Below are 15,122 nucleotides of genomic sequence, written 5' to 3' on the forward strand. Positions count from 1 at the left end.
CCTGGTAAAGAAAGAGAACATTGCCACCACCCCAGAAACCCCCATCCCCAATCCTCCATCACAACCTCACTGTGCTGGAGAGGGAAACACTATTCCAACACTTAGAGGAATCTCTCTCTCACTTTTATTTATGATTTTACCACCTGTACAGTTGTAAACAATACAGTTTTAGCTCTTTCGTGTTAGTTTTGAAACAATACAGTTTTAGTTTTGCTTATTTTGGAAGATTACATGAATGAAACTCACCTTCCTTTACTCAACGTTATGTTTGGAAGATTCATCTGCATTGCTGTATGTAGAAGTAGTTCATTCCTGTTCATTGCTGTATACTATTCCAATATGTGAACATACTCTGATTTATTAATCCATTCATTTCCTGATGGATGTTGGGATGTTTGCAGGTTAAAGCTGTTATGAACAATGCTACTATAAGCATTCTTATAAGTGAGTAGGTACAAATATGCATGTACTTCTGCAGGCTATGTATCTGGAAGTGGACTGTCTGAACCACAGGTCATGAGCATCTTCAATGTTACTAGATAATGCCTGGTTTCTAAAGTGGTTGAACAAATTTACAGCCCCATGTAGCCATCCTCTGCCCCCTCCTAAGTGCTCCATAGAGCCACACTCTGTATGGTTAATTTGGGGGAAATCTCATGGGTGTGTCGCGATGGCTCATTGGTATTTTAAATTGTATTTCCGGCATGTATTTATCGGCCAGTTGGATTTCCTCTTTTGAAGTGCCTATTCAAATGCTTTTCCAGCTTCTTATTGGGTCATTTGGCTCTATAGCAGACACATCTGGGGCCAGCATCACTCTGATTTCAGCCTCCATGTCATGGAGCCTCCCACTGCCAGAGAGTCAGTCTTTCCACATTCTACCCTAGGGACTCCTCCAACCATGTGGGAAAGCCTGGAATGGTGGAGAAATGCTCCAGCCTCCTGACCTTCATGGAAACAACCCTGGAACTCTCAGGGGCCTTGGAGGTCCCAAAGGAACCCAGTCTTCAGTACCTATAGCAGTGACCTTGACAATGCCTGTGAACTGGGTTTCTACCTCCCTCCCCCACCAACTCCTGCTCCTGGCATGACCTTCTAGATATACTGTACCCAAGTCTTTGTCTCAGGCTCACTCTTCATTTCTTCCTTGTCCATTTGTAGGAGGTATTTATGTATTCTGGATAGTACTCCTTTGTCAGTTATATTATTGTCAATATATTCTCCCATTCTATGAATTTTCTTTTTCACTTTTTTTCCCTGCTGTCTTTTGACAAACAGCCATTCTTTAGTTTAATATATTCTAATTGATTAAACTCTTACTTCTGGTTAGTTTATGTTATGGCCTGGAAATTTAATAGCTTTTCACCCATAGATCTTTAATTGATTTTGGTGACTGGTACATGCTAGGGTCAAATTTCATTTTTTTCCCATAGGGATACCCAACTGTTCTAGCACCATTTATTGAAAAGTCAACTCTTCCTTCAATGTTCAGAAATGTCACCTCTGTCATAAACTAGGCAGCCACATATGTATTAGACTACTGGTGAGTGCCCTAACTTGTATATTTCTGCATGTCTTAAATTATTTCTCAATTCAGTTTTAGAATTTTATCTGGGTTTTGCACATTTCCATTTAGATTTATTTCTCAGTACTTGATATATTTTGAAGTATTATAAATGATGGTCATATTAGTTATGGCCATGTAACAAATCACTCCAACACTCAGTGGCTAAAACAACAAATATTTATCTCCCCATTTTTGTGTGCCAGGAATCCAGAGGTGGCCTAGCTGAGTGGCTCTGGCTCACGATCTTTTATGAGGCTTCAGTCAAGTTGGAGGACAGGGCTGAGGTCTCATCTGAGGGCCTGACTGTGGAGGTGATCCACAGGGCTGCCTCATGACATGGCAGCTAGCTTCACCCAGAGCAAGTGATCTGAGAGAGAGAGAGTATGAGAGAGAGAGAGAGAGAGAGAGAGAGAGAGAGAGAGAGAGAGAATCCAAGATGGAAGCCACACTCTTTACAGCCTAATATCAGAAGGGACATCCCATGATTTCTGCCATATTCTATTCATTAGAAGTTAGTCACTAAATCCAGCCCATACAAGAAGATGAGATTACACAAAGGAGTGAATACCAGGAAGTAGGGTTCACTGGGAGACTGCTTTAGAGGCTGCCTATTGCAGTGATTTTTAAAAATTTTCATTTCCTAATTCTTATGGCTACTATATAGTATTACATAATTATTATTATTTTTGAGATACAGTCTCACTCTGTTGCCCAGGCTGGAGTGCAGTGGTGCCATCTTGGCTCACTGCAACCTCTGCCTCCCAGGTTCAAGTGATTCTTGTGCCTCAGCCTCCCAAGTAGTTGGGAGTACAGGCACATACCACCATGCTCAGCTAATTTTTGTATTTTTAGTAGAGATGCCATTTCACCATGCTGGCCAGGCTGGTCTCAAACTCCTGGCTTCAAGTGATCCACCCGCCTCAGCCTCCCAAAGTGCTGAGACTTCAGATATAAGCAACTATGTCTGGCCTCATAATGATGTTTTAAGATTGATTTTTGTATTCAGCAACCTTGCTAAACTCTCTTGTTGAATCTAATAGTTTATCTGTGGATTGCTTTGCATTTTTCATGTACTCATCATATCATCCATGAATGATAAAGTTCATTTTTATCTTTCCAATCCTTGTATGTTTTATTTTATTTTATTTCTTTTCCTTGGTACACAGGCCAGGTCTTACAGAACAAGAGTTTAACAGCTGTGGTAATGGTGAGCTTCCTTATCTCGTTACCAATCTCCAGGGAAAAGTTTTTAACAGTTTCACCTGAAAGTATACTATCTGCTGTAGGGTTTCATATACCTGTATATTTAATCAGATATTATCAAATTTAGGGAGTTCCCTTCTGTTTCCAGTTTGCTAAGGGTTTTTGTTTGTTTTAAAATCATGAATGAATCTTGAATTTTGTCAAACATCTCTTTGCATATATTACGATCATTATTAGAATTTTGATATTTTAATGTCATGAATTACATTAATTTTTTTGGTAATGTAAACTATGTGTTGCATTTGTTAAACCTAACATTATCCTTTTATATGTTACTGGATTTAGTTTACTAATTTTTTAAAAGAATTTTTGCATCGATGTTCTTGAGAAAGAGTAGCCTGTAAGTTTTCTTTCTCATACTGTCTTGTTGGGTTTTGGCGTCAAGAGTATGCCAGCCTCATAAAACGAGTTTGAGTCTTCATAAGAGTTTGGGGCCAACTTGGAATTATTATTTGTTCCTAGAATGTTTGGTATAACTTGCCAGTGGAACTTTCTGGTCTTAAGTTTTCACTGTGGGAAGATTTTTGAGTATAAATACAAATCCTAGAATGTCTAGGACTGCTCAGAATTTCTATTTCTACTTACATCAATTTAGGTAAGCAATGCTTTTCTAAGGCTTTTTATAAATTTTAAATTTATTGGCATAAAGTTGTTCATAATATTATCTTCTTATATAATTATGGTCATAATAATGTTCTCCTTTTTCTACCTGACATAGGTTATTTGTGCTTTTTTTTCCTAGGGTCTTCGTTATTTCTCCAGAGGTTTGCCAATTTTGTTAGTCTCTTCAAAGAGCCAATTTTGATTTTTGTTCATTTTCTTAATTGTATGCTTACTATTTTGTTAACTTGTGCTTTGGTCTTTCCTATACTTTTTGGGTTGAATTTACGATTATTTTTCTAGGTTCTTTGAAATGGATACTTAGTTCATTAATTTTAAGTCTTTATTCTTTTCTAATATATGCTATATATTTTCTTGTAAGTATTAACTTTAGAAAAATTTCCTACCAGCTTTGATATATATATTTTCATTATTATTCACCTCAAAATGTTTTTAGTTTTTAATTGTAACTTCTCTGTGATATATTATAAAGAAGTATGTCTTTAAATTTTCCACATTATGGGGATTTTCTAGTTATTTTTTATCGATTTTAGCTTAATTGTATTGTGGTCAGAGCAACATTACATGAATGGTTAAAATTCCTAGAAATTTATCAAGATTTGTTTTAGGCTCAGAATATGAGCCAAATTTATAAACGTTCTGCTTGACACATGTATCTTACAACAATTGTGTGCAGTGTTATACACATGCTCATTAAGTCTAGTTTATTAACAGAGTTCTTCAAATCTTTTATACTCTTTTGTCTTGTTTTTAAAATTAAACTGACAAAGGTGTCTTAAACTCTTCTATTATGGCTGTTGATTTTTCCATAGTCTTATTAAGTTTTGCTTATATATTTTGAGCTTATGTTGTAGGCACAAATTTAATATTGTTATGTCTTCCTAGTAACGTTTGTTATCTTTACCTCTGGTTTTTGCCTTGAAGTTTATTTTGTCTTTCATGAATATAAATACATCTGCCTTTGTGTGTGTGTGTGTATGTGTGTGCGCGTGTGTGAAATAAATTGTGTGTGTGTGTGTGTTAGATTCAGGGAGTACATGTGCTTGTGCGCTACATGAGTATTACGTGTGTAATGGTGCAATTGGGCTTCTGGTATGCCCATCACTCAAATATTGGACACTGTATTCCATAGGTAATTTTTCAACTTTCTCTTCATTAGTATTTTTACCTTATTACTTTAAACTTTATTCTTATGCTTTAAATGTATCTTCTCTTTTGTAAACACCATAATTTCCCCTCCCCCCATTCCAAATCCAGTCTGAAATTCTTTGCCTTTTAACTGGAGCATTTAGTTCATTTATATTTAATGTAAATGTATATGTAAATGTAAACATAGTGTATACTTTGTAAATGTTTAGAATTAAATCCATTACTTTATCTTATTTGCTTATTCTGTTCTTTTTCTCTTCTTTCTGGACTTAAAAAATTATCTGCAAATATTTTATCATTTAATTTTGTCTCTTGGCTTGTTTGAAATGACATACTGCTTCTATTCCTTTAGTACAGGGGTTAGAGACCTTTATTCTGTAAAGGGACAGATAATATATATTTTAGAGTTTGTGGGCCACAGTCAGTGGCTTTTATTAGGGTCTGTGGGCCACAGTCAGATTTTTTATAGCCATTTAAAAATCTAGAAATCATCCTTAGCTTGCAGGCTATATAAAAACAGGCTGCAATCTGTATTTAGCCCATGGGCCATAGTGTGTAACCTCTTCCAGCGTTCACTCTAGAAATTATAACATGCACACTTAACTTATCAAAGCCTACAATTAATGAAAACCTCTACCCTTCTGGACAACACATTGATATTAGAACATTTTGAGTCTATTGCCTTCCTAACCCCAATTCCTATGTTATGTTGTCTGGTATTTACATTTTTTTCCAAACTCTACTAGATATGATCATTACTGGATTTTGTTTGTTTGGTTGTTTGTTTGTTTTTTGAGACACAGTCTTGCCCTGTCGCCCAGGCTGGAGTGCAATGGCACGATCTCAGCTCATTGCAACTTCCAAGGTTCCAAGGTTCAAATGATTCTCCTGCCTCAGCCTCCTGAGTAGCTGGGATTACAGGTGCGTGCCACCACGCCTAGCTAATTTTTTGTATCTTTAGTAGAGATGGGGTTTCACCATGTTGGCCAGGCTGGTCTCGATCTCTTGACCTCGTAATTCGCCCACCTAGGCCTCCCAAAGTGCTGGGATTACAGGCATGAGCCACCACGCCCAGCCGATTAGTACTGTTTTATGCAGTCAATATTTGTGCACATTTGTCTGCATATTTACCGCTTTCTCTGCTCCTTATTCTTTTTGTGACCTCTGACCTTCTATCTGGATCGGGTCCCTTCCACCTCAAGTACCTGTGTTAGAGTTTTCTTTAGTGAAGGTTTGCTGGTGGTGAACTTTCTCAGTTTTTATTTGCCACAAAGTGTCTGTATTTTGCCTTCATTATTGAAAACAGGATTCCCAGGATTCTAGTCCCAGCTCTCTCATCATAGCTGCTGTGTGACTATAGCCTAGTCCTGTCTTTTTGGAACTCAAGTTCCCCAGGGGTGAACCAAGAGGAAGGGCTAATCATCTCCCCTCCTGCCACCAGCTCATGTGACCAAGTCCCAGTGTTGTGTCTGTACGGGGAAGTTTGTTATCAGAGTTGCTGAAGTTACTCAAGGCCCCTGAAGAGCTGGGTGGTAGAGAGTGAGCTGATGAGATGAAGCTGCCTCCCCAGAAGCCACAGTCTTCAGAATCTACTGCCTCTAAAGTTACCACAGCCATAGCACCTAGGTAGGTGTTACCCAATATCTGGCTTGGGCCAGCAGTTTCTCACAGGGATGGATGAATAATTCTAGGTGAGAACTTGCTGCTCCCCTTGGGCTGGACAAACTCAAGAAGGCAGGCTTCCCTTTCTTGGCCTCCAGGCCCACCTGAGACCTGCCTTCCCTGAGCCCAGGCAGGATACCCGGGTTCCAGCCTCTAACTCTGTACCTCAAACCAGTCCCTGTCCTTCTCTGGGCTCCAGTCCTCCCCACCCCCTCAGTGAAATGGGGTAAGGCACAGTTGAGATAAGTCTCAAGGGCCCCTCCTGCCCTGCCCATCAGGCAAAGGTGTGACGGTCCCTCCTAGTGTGTGGCCCTGATCTCCGTCTGCTCCCGCGGGGGAAAGGGCAGTGCTGAGTGTGGGCACTGGGGCAAGGACGTGACCACCGAGCACTCCTCACCTGTGCCTGCAGGTGGCAGCAGCACTCACCTGGCAGACCCTGCGGGATTGCAGGAGCTAATTTGCACAGGGCCTGGGAAAGGGTCAGCTCAGTCATGCAAAAAGTAATTCCCAGCCCACCGATGCCCGCTTCCTGCCTCTGCCAGGCCCTTGCAGGCCCCTTGCCTCCACCCTCAGAGGAAGCCAGAACTGGGAGAGGCCTTGGCCAAGGCGTTCCGGAGTAGGTGCTGCAGGCCCTCTGTGGCCAGAGCCTCTGCTCACCCAAATCCTGCCCTGCTTCTAGGCCAACCCCCGAATCCATTCTCATTTAGTTAGGGCTGCCAGCCTACAGGCAGTTAACTGCTCCCACTGGCAAAACTTTAACGAGAAATTAGTTAATAAAACTCATGACTGCCAGCCCCACTTCTTTCAGTGGGGACTGATTTTATTAACTACTCAATCACTGGGCAAAGGCTGATATCCACGTGTTTGTATCCTTCAGGATCCTAGGGCAAATGAAAGGTGACTGGTTATCATTTCTGGGCAATGTGCTTTATAAACCACACTTCTTTCAGTCCTTACAATGAGGTACTACTATTATATCCATTATACAGATGAGAAAACTGAGGCCTTTCTGTTTACTCTCTTCCCCAATGTCACCTAAGTAGAAGTGAATCCCAGTCTGTCTGACTCCAAAGGTATTTTCCCCTTGAGTGGCCCCTCAAAAACCGCTCTGTTTCCTTTTATGGCTGGAAGGTCCTAGAACCTATGAGCTAAGGGGATGTTTCTCTACCTTCTCATGGCCTTGCAGGGAGGGATCGTGTAGACTCAGGTTTGTTCCCAAAGCAAATCCTTTGCTTTAGTGATGAAGGGAGCCCTCACCCCTTAGCTCTGCTGAGACAGCCCTTGTGCCCCTCTGCCTCCCCTCTAACCACCAGCCTCCAACCTGAATGAAGTTCCAGATTCTTCCTCTGCTTTTCCCTTACCTCTTTCATGTCTGTGGTTGCCCCCGAGGCAGTATTCATATGATTTCAGATGACACAGAAGATTCATTTTTCATTTTGCATAATCACTAGTCCTTTGTTAATTATGGCATGTGCCCTTCATCATTTAATGGGATATTATATTTTATTTTAAAAGTGATCATTTTGAATTACATGTAGAAAGACCAATTGATCTAGAAGAAAATATTAAGTAAATATCTGGCCAGTTTCTAGACTTGTTGAAAAACCACTGGAACAGAACTTGCCTACCTGAAGTTGGGGAGACCTGGTTTGGGTTATCCCATTTCTTCTTAACCAAACCAGCCCAGGGAGGAGTTTGTCGGCCTCAAGAGAGAAGTCCTGTCCCTTAGGGGAAGTTGGCCTTCCTCCTCAGCCAACAAGCTCGTGCTGCAGCTGGGTTATTTATTTCTCTGACAATGTTATCAATGTGCTACACACGTGTGGTTTCAGATAGTCGTGGTTGCCTGGGGTGGAAGTGGAGGGGAGGTTGACTGCAAAGAGCCCCAAGGGAACTTTCTGGAAAGATGGACGTGTTCTGTATTATTTGGTTGGCATGTTTGGTCCAAGAGTGTACATGTTTGCCAAGTCATCGGTCATCACCCTGTACACTTAATATGTGGAAAAATTATTGTAGGTAAGCAAAGTTGTTTTGAAAACAACATCAAAACCAAAGCCACAAATATTAACTGATGTTGGGAGCCATTCATATTCATTTCTGGTTCTGAGTTCTGAGCTGCAAGGTGAGCTCTGGTCAACTGCACTGTGGCATATGCTCGCTCTCATTCAGCCGACATTTCAGCTGCTCCCAAAGTCAACATTCATGAGTCCTGCCATGTGCCAACCACAAGAAGAATGCATAAAATGACAGAGAGACGCTTTTGACAAAGGGACATCACAAGTCAGGCAGGAAAGGGTGACTTAATCGATAAATTATGTTGGGACAATTGGTTCTCCATTTAGATGCAAACAAAATTAGATCCTAGTACGGTAACTATAGTTAACAGGATTTATAGTTTATTTCAAAATAGCTGGAATAGGAGATTTGGAAGGTTCCCAATGCAAAGAAATAATAAATGCTTGAGGTGATGGTTATCCTAATTATCCTAATTTAATCATTACGCATTGTGTGCACGGATCAAAATATCACATGTACCTCATAAGTATGTATGACTATTATTTATCAAATTTTAAAAAGACTCACCCCACAAAAAATTAGACTCCTACCTCACAACATGTTCATGCACACAAACATTCCAGATGAATTAAATGTTAAACAGATACTATAAAAGTATTAAAAAGAAAATATAGGAGAGTATTTTTAAAATAAATTCCAATCAGAAAAAGCCTTTTAAAGCAAGACATGAAAACCAGAAATCATAAAGAAAGACTACATCTAACTATAAAAATGCAAAACTTTTCTATGACCAATGACACCAAGAATTTAGCTAAAAGCATGCAGAAGACCCTGGGAAAATATTTGGCTCATATGTGTTAAAGAATTAAGGTTTCTAATATGCAAAGAGGTCCTATGAATCAGTAAGAAAGTGGCAAAAAGCCCAATTAAAAATGCGTAAAGCAGGTGCCCTGCGTTGCCCAGACTAGCGAACAATACAGTCAGGATGGCTAAAGATGACCTCCAAGAAACCAAAAGGTGAGATATCTGGTTATGCCTTTTTTATGCAGATGTCAGAGAAGAACACAGGAAGAAAAACCCAGAGGTACTTGTCAATTTCACAGAAATTTCCAAGAAGTGCTCTGAGAGGTGGAAGGCAATGTGTGGAAAAGAGAAGTCTAAGCCTGATGAAATGACTGAGGTGGTTGAAGTACTCTATGATTGAGAAATAAAGGATTACAGACCAGCTAAGGGAGGCAAGAAGAGGACTCTAAAGCCCCCAAAAGGCTACCATCTGGATTCTTCCTGTTCTGTTCAGTATTCCACCCCAAGGACAAATCCACAAACCCTGGCATCTCTATTGGAGATGTGGCAAAAAAGCTGAGTGAGATATGGAACAACTTGAGTGACAGTGCAAAGCAGCCTGACATCACTAAGGCAGTGAACTGAAGAAGTGTGAGAAGGGTGTCACTGACTCTAAGTCTCAAGGAAAGTTTGATGGCGCCAAAGTTAAAATTGCCTGAAAAAGGTAGACGAGGAAGAGGATGAATTAAAAAACCTGTTTATGCATCTCCTTGTCAATATCTTAGAGCAGAGGAGTGTCAGAATTCAGGAGTCCCCAACCCCTGGTCCATGGACCAGTACTCACCTGTGGCCTGTTAGGAACCAGGCATCACAGCAGGAGGTGAGCGGTGGGTGAGCAAGTATTACCACCTGAGCCTCCTGTTGGATCAGCGGTGGCATTAGATTCTCATGGGAGCCTGAACCCTGTTGTAAACTGCGTGTGAGCGGGATATAGGTTGAGCGCTCTTTAAGAGAATCTAACTAATGCCTGATTATCTGAGGTGGAACAGTTTCATCCCAAAACCATCCCCCTTGCCCCCACCCCCGGCCCCTGTCTGTGGAAAATTTTCTTCTGTGAAACCGGTCGCTGGTGCCAAAAAGGTTGAGGACCGCTGCTGTAATTGACTCATCTCTTATTTGAGAAGTATCTGTTGCCCTCATTAGTTTTACTTACAAAATTTGATCACGATCATGTTGTAGTCTCTCAGAGCGCTCTAGAAACTGTCAGTGGTTTACATAAAGTGGCCATGGGTGTCCAGAGCACCCTGAAACTGTATCAAAGTTGTACATAATTCCAAACCTTTTTTTTGTTGTTTGTTTGTTTTTTGAGACAGGGTCTTGCTCTGTCGCCCAAGCTGGTGTGCAGTGGTGTGATCTCGGCTCACTGCAGCCTCCACCTCCTGGGCTCAGGCGAATCTCCCACCTCAGCTCCCCCAGTAGCTGGGATTACAGGTGCATGCCACCATACATGGCTAATTTTTAAATTTTTTGTAGAGGTGGTATTTCACCATGTCACCTAGGCTGGTCTTGAAATCCTGGGCTCAAGCCATTCACCGTTCGCCAGCCTTGGCCTCCCCAAGTGCTGGGATTACAGGCATGAGCCACGATGCCCGGCCTCCAAACATTTTAAAATGAAAAGGCATTCTCATATTCTCACTCTGTGCACTTTGCTGTTGGTGTGACAGGGCATTTAAAGATGTTTCTGGGCCGGGCGTGGTGGCTCACACCTGTAATCCCAGCACTTTGGGAGCCTCAGGTAGGCAGATCACCTGAGGTCAGCAGTTCGAGACAAACTTGGCCAACATGGCGAAACCCTGTCTCTACTAAAAATACAAAAATTAGCCGGGCGTGGTGGCGCATGCCTGTGGTCCCAGTTACTTGGGAGGCTGAGGCACGAGAATTGCTTGAACCCAGAAGGCAGAGGTTGCAGTGAGCCAAGATTGCACTACTGCACTCCAACATGGGGGACAGAGCGAAAAAAAACCAAAAAAAACGAGAAAAAAAAACCCCAATAAAAAAAAAAAACGTGTTTCTGGGATTTTTATAATTTGTAAGATGGTGTTAACTATGTGGTTATTGGCTAGAAATCCTGAGTTATCAACTACATACGTCTATAGTTTGTAAAAAGAATAAAACAACTGAGGCAAGCTCTTGATGCTTCTTGTCTGGCGTTGAGGCTGTGGGGAAGGTGCCTTTTGGAGGGGCCATAGCTCAGGGCATGCACCGTGACGCTAGACTGGTTGACTGCAGTGGGCATTCATTTAGCTTCAAGTTGTCTTGTTTCTGTATATGGTGACAGCTTTCTGCTGCCATTCTTAGCTAGGGGAAAAGGTGGGGGGTCAGCTGGCATGAGAAGTGTTTAGTTTTTGTTTTGTTTTTTTAGTTAAGTGTGGTGGTTTTTAAACAAACTCTAGAGCTCTTCATTGTCAGTAAAGCAAAGAGCCACTGCAATGAAAGTTCAGGAACCTTCTCTCCGTAAACACGATTTGCAACATTCTGTTATTAATATTTTTTGTATGTTTAGAATGCTGAAATGTTTTTGAAGTTTAATAAACAGTATTACTTTTTTTCAGTTGGGTAAAGGATATAAACATTTGTTTCACAGGAGAAGAAATAAAAATGGATGATGAAGTTACGAAAATATGCTCGGTTCCACTCAGAATTACAATAGGCACACTAAAACAATTTTTTGCCAATCTAGAGAGATCACCTCCACATTGGAATGGAAATGCTGGAACTCTAAATTGGTACTACTTTTTAAGGGGGGCAATTTAGCAGTGTCTATGCCTTTTTATTTTAGACAGAGTCTTGCTGTGTCACCCAGGCTGAAATGCAGTGGTGCCATCATGCTCACTGCAGCCTTGACCTCCCCGGCTCAAGTATCTGTACAATTTTTAATTGCACAATTCTATAACCTATTAATCCCTCTTTTAGGTATCTATCCTTTAGAAATAGCCACATGTGTGCCAAAATATATATGTTAATTACTGCAAAGTATATTACACCAAAGAATAGGACCCCTAAATTTCCTTCAGTAGAGGGTTATGGCTAAATAATTTTACATTTTATGCAATGGAGTTCTTGTATTAATTAAAAAGAATGAAATAGAACTGTACATTCTAAGCTGAAATGATATCCATTATAACTTGGCAAGAGAAAGAAAAGCAAGTTGCAAACACTATGTATAGCATACTAATTCTATTTTTGTAAAACAATTGCATATATGAATTAAAGGGATATATAATAAAATGTCTTGCAGTTACTGAATGTTTACTGTATATACCAGGAGCATTGAATTATTATTACTCCTATTCTACATATGAGAAAACAGGAACAGAGTGGTTAAGTAATTTGCCCAAGGCGGCACAGCTGGTAAGTTACAGAGCAGGGATTTGAACTCTGGTAACCCAACTCCACAGTCTGAGCACTTAATCCTATACATGGCCTTATAGGCCAAAAACACTTCTGTTAACAGTGATGACCTGGAAAATCAACACTGGAGGGGCAGGGTCACTTTTTAATAAATAATTCTAAACAGACATTAAAAAAACATGAACTGGTAAAAAGGACTTGTAATGAAAAGCCCCAGTTTCCTGCAAGCCCCATTCCCAGAGGCAACCACTTCTAATAGTTTGAGCTCATGTGGCGTTACCTCCAGAGCCATAAATAACATGCTTATACTGCCATTTCCTGATTTATTAACCTTGGACATTGTCTGTTGACTTCTACAAACACTCAGAAAAGGAAAAATCAGCTTATCTTTTTTCTCCTTTCTTCTTGTTATGTTGCTTCTTGATAACAAGGCTGTTTGCTGCCACTGACTCTGGTCTAGACCCTGGACTGGACACTCGACCACACAGTTGCCAAGACTAGGCCCACTGAGGTTCAAGACGGAAAAGGGACTTGCCCAAAGTCACTATGAGTTGGTGCTGGAGGTGGCACCCAGCCCCTGATGTGCGTGGCTCCAGGACCGGCCTGTCTCTGTGATACCCTCTGGCCCACCCTGAGAGTGACTGTGACACGGGCCTCTCTCACTCTGGCAGAGGCTTAGCATGGCTGGGGTGGGTGGCCCTGGCTGGGTTCCCGCTGAGGGCTGGCTGAGGCCTCCTGCTGCTAAGGCAGGGGCAGGCGTATTTGCAGAACGGCAGGTGCAGCCTCCCAGTGTTTTATTCTCCACCACTGCCGGGTCTAGACTTTGACCCTCAGGGACTTTTACACAGCTGGCCTTCCAGATCACTGCCCCCATAGCCTCTCTGTCTCCAGGGGAAAGTCTGAGCCAGTGGCTGAGACTGGCAAAGCGCCGAGCACTGGATACCTGGGACCCTAAGGGCGAAACCACCTGACTCATGTGCCCTGACCCTGCAGTCACCTGGGGCCATCGGGCGGGGGTGGGGGTGAGGGTGTATAGGGGTGGAAGGAGCTTTAAAAAATTACCAATGCAGGCCAGGCACGGTGGCTCATGCCTGTAATCCCAGCACTTTGGGAGGCCGAGGCGGGCGGATCATTTCAGGTCAGGAGTCTGAGACTAGCCTGGCCAACATGGTGAAACCCTGTCTCTACTAAAAATAGAAAAATTAGGTGGGTGTGGTGGTGCACGCCTGTAATCCCAGCTACTCGGGGGGCTGAGGCAGGAGAATCACTGGAACCTAGGAAGTGGAGGTTACAGTGAGCCGAGATGGTGCCACTGCACTCCAGACTGGGCAACAGAGTGAGACTCCATCTCAAAAAAAAAATGTCCTGAAGGCCTCTTCAGCCCGGAGAGACATGAGCTCGGGGACTGCGGGCAGACAGCAAAGAAACACGGGGTTAGGGTGCAAGCCTGGGACTTGTAGGGGCCCCTAGCAGTGAAGAAAGGCTTTGCCTAGCACACAGTGGCCCCTGAAAGGGTGCGGGTGGCACGGTCCCCACCCTTGTAGTCCCTTTTCCCAGATGTGAGCTCCTGGTAGCTTTATTTGGGGTAGAGGAAGGGTCCTGTTCATGATGTGTCTGCATTTACAAAGGCTGTTCACTCATGAAGTCACAGACTCCCCACCTTTCTGAACCTTGGTCTCCCCATCTGTAAAATGGGTACATGGGCAGGAATGGGGGTAGGAATTGAGGATTGCGGGAGCCTTCTGGCTTTAAAATTATGAGCCCTGAGGAAGGTCCCTGAAAAAGCCATTAGGTGCTGGAATCTGATGGGTCTGGGTTTGAATTTTGGCTCTGTCACTTTCCAGGGCAAGTAACATCAGCTCTCTGAGCCTTATTCTTTTTCTTTTTCTTTTTTTTTTTTTTCCTTTTTTGGACAATGGAATGGGATAATAATAGAGTTTGCCTAACAGAATCACATGAAGATTAAAGTGAGGTGCAGGGCCATTGGCACTGATGGTGGGCACCTCCTTACATGTTACACCCTAAGTATTTTGCTCTTTTCAGCCTGCACAAGAAATACTAATTACTGGGACAGGAATTCAGAGACAAGTGGAAAAGCAGAAGGCTTTATCCCTAGGCAACTGGGGGACGTGGCTTCCCCTTCTGTGCAGTGCAGCTCAGTTTCCTCCCTGTGGGGCCACCGCAGCCCCACACTGCTGAGACCAGTCTGCAGGGTGAATAGAATCTGTGTCAGGCTGCAGAGGTGGGCCTGAGCCACGTCTGTGCCAGACTGTCCCGGAAACACAAACACCCTGTCTGTCTTAGGAGCTGCGCCCACTTGCCCTCTCTTTCTTCAGCAGCCAGAGCTGCCTGCTTGGGTTATAGTTCTGGCATGAGTTGGCATAACCTCAGGGAGGCACCACTGCATCTCCTGTCAGCTCTTCTAAAGCCACGCCTCCAAGTATGGCGTGCTTTGGGGCCAGCTGTGACAGCTGGGGGGCAGCCCCAGTGCAACCCCACCACAGTCCAACGTTTGGTTTCAGATTATATTTACATAGATTTATGTACCTAGATACTTGTGGGTTTGGTTTGGTTTTGTTTTGATTGCACAAATAGCATTAGAACAGCTATAATGGAAACAATTCTAAAATGGAAAAAAAAAAAAAAAGGCACG

The sequence above is a fragment of the Macaca mulatta genome, chromosome 20 (genome assembly GCF_049350105.2).
Source record: "Macaca mulatta isolate MMU2019108-1 chromosome 20, T2T-MMU8v2.0, whole genome shotgun sequence".
Taxonomy (NCBI): domain Eukaryota; kingdom Metazoa; phylum Chordata; class Mammalia; order Primates; family Cercopithecidae; genus Macaca; species Macaca mulatta.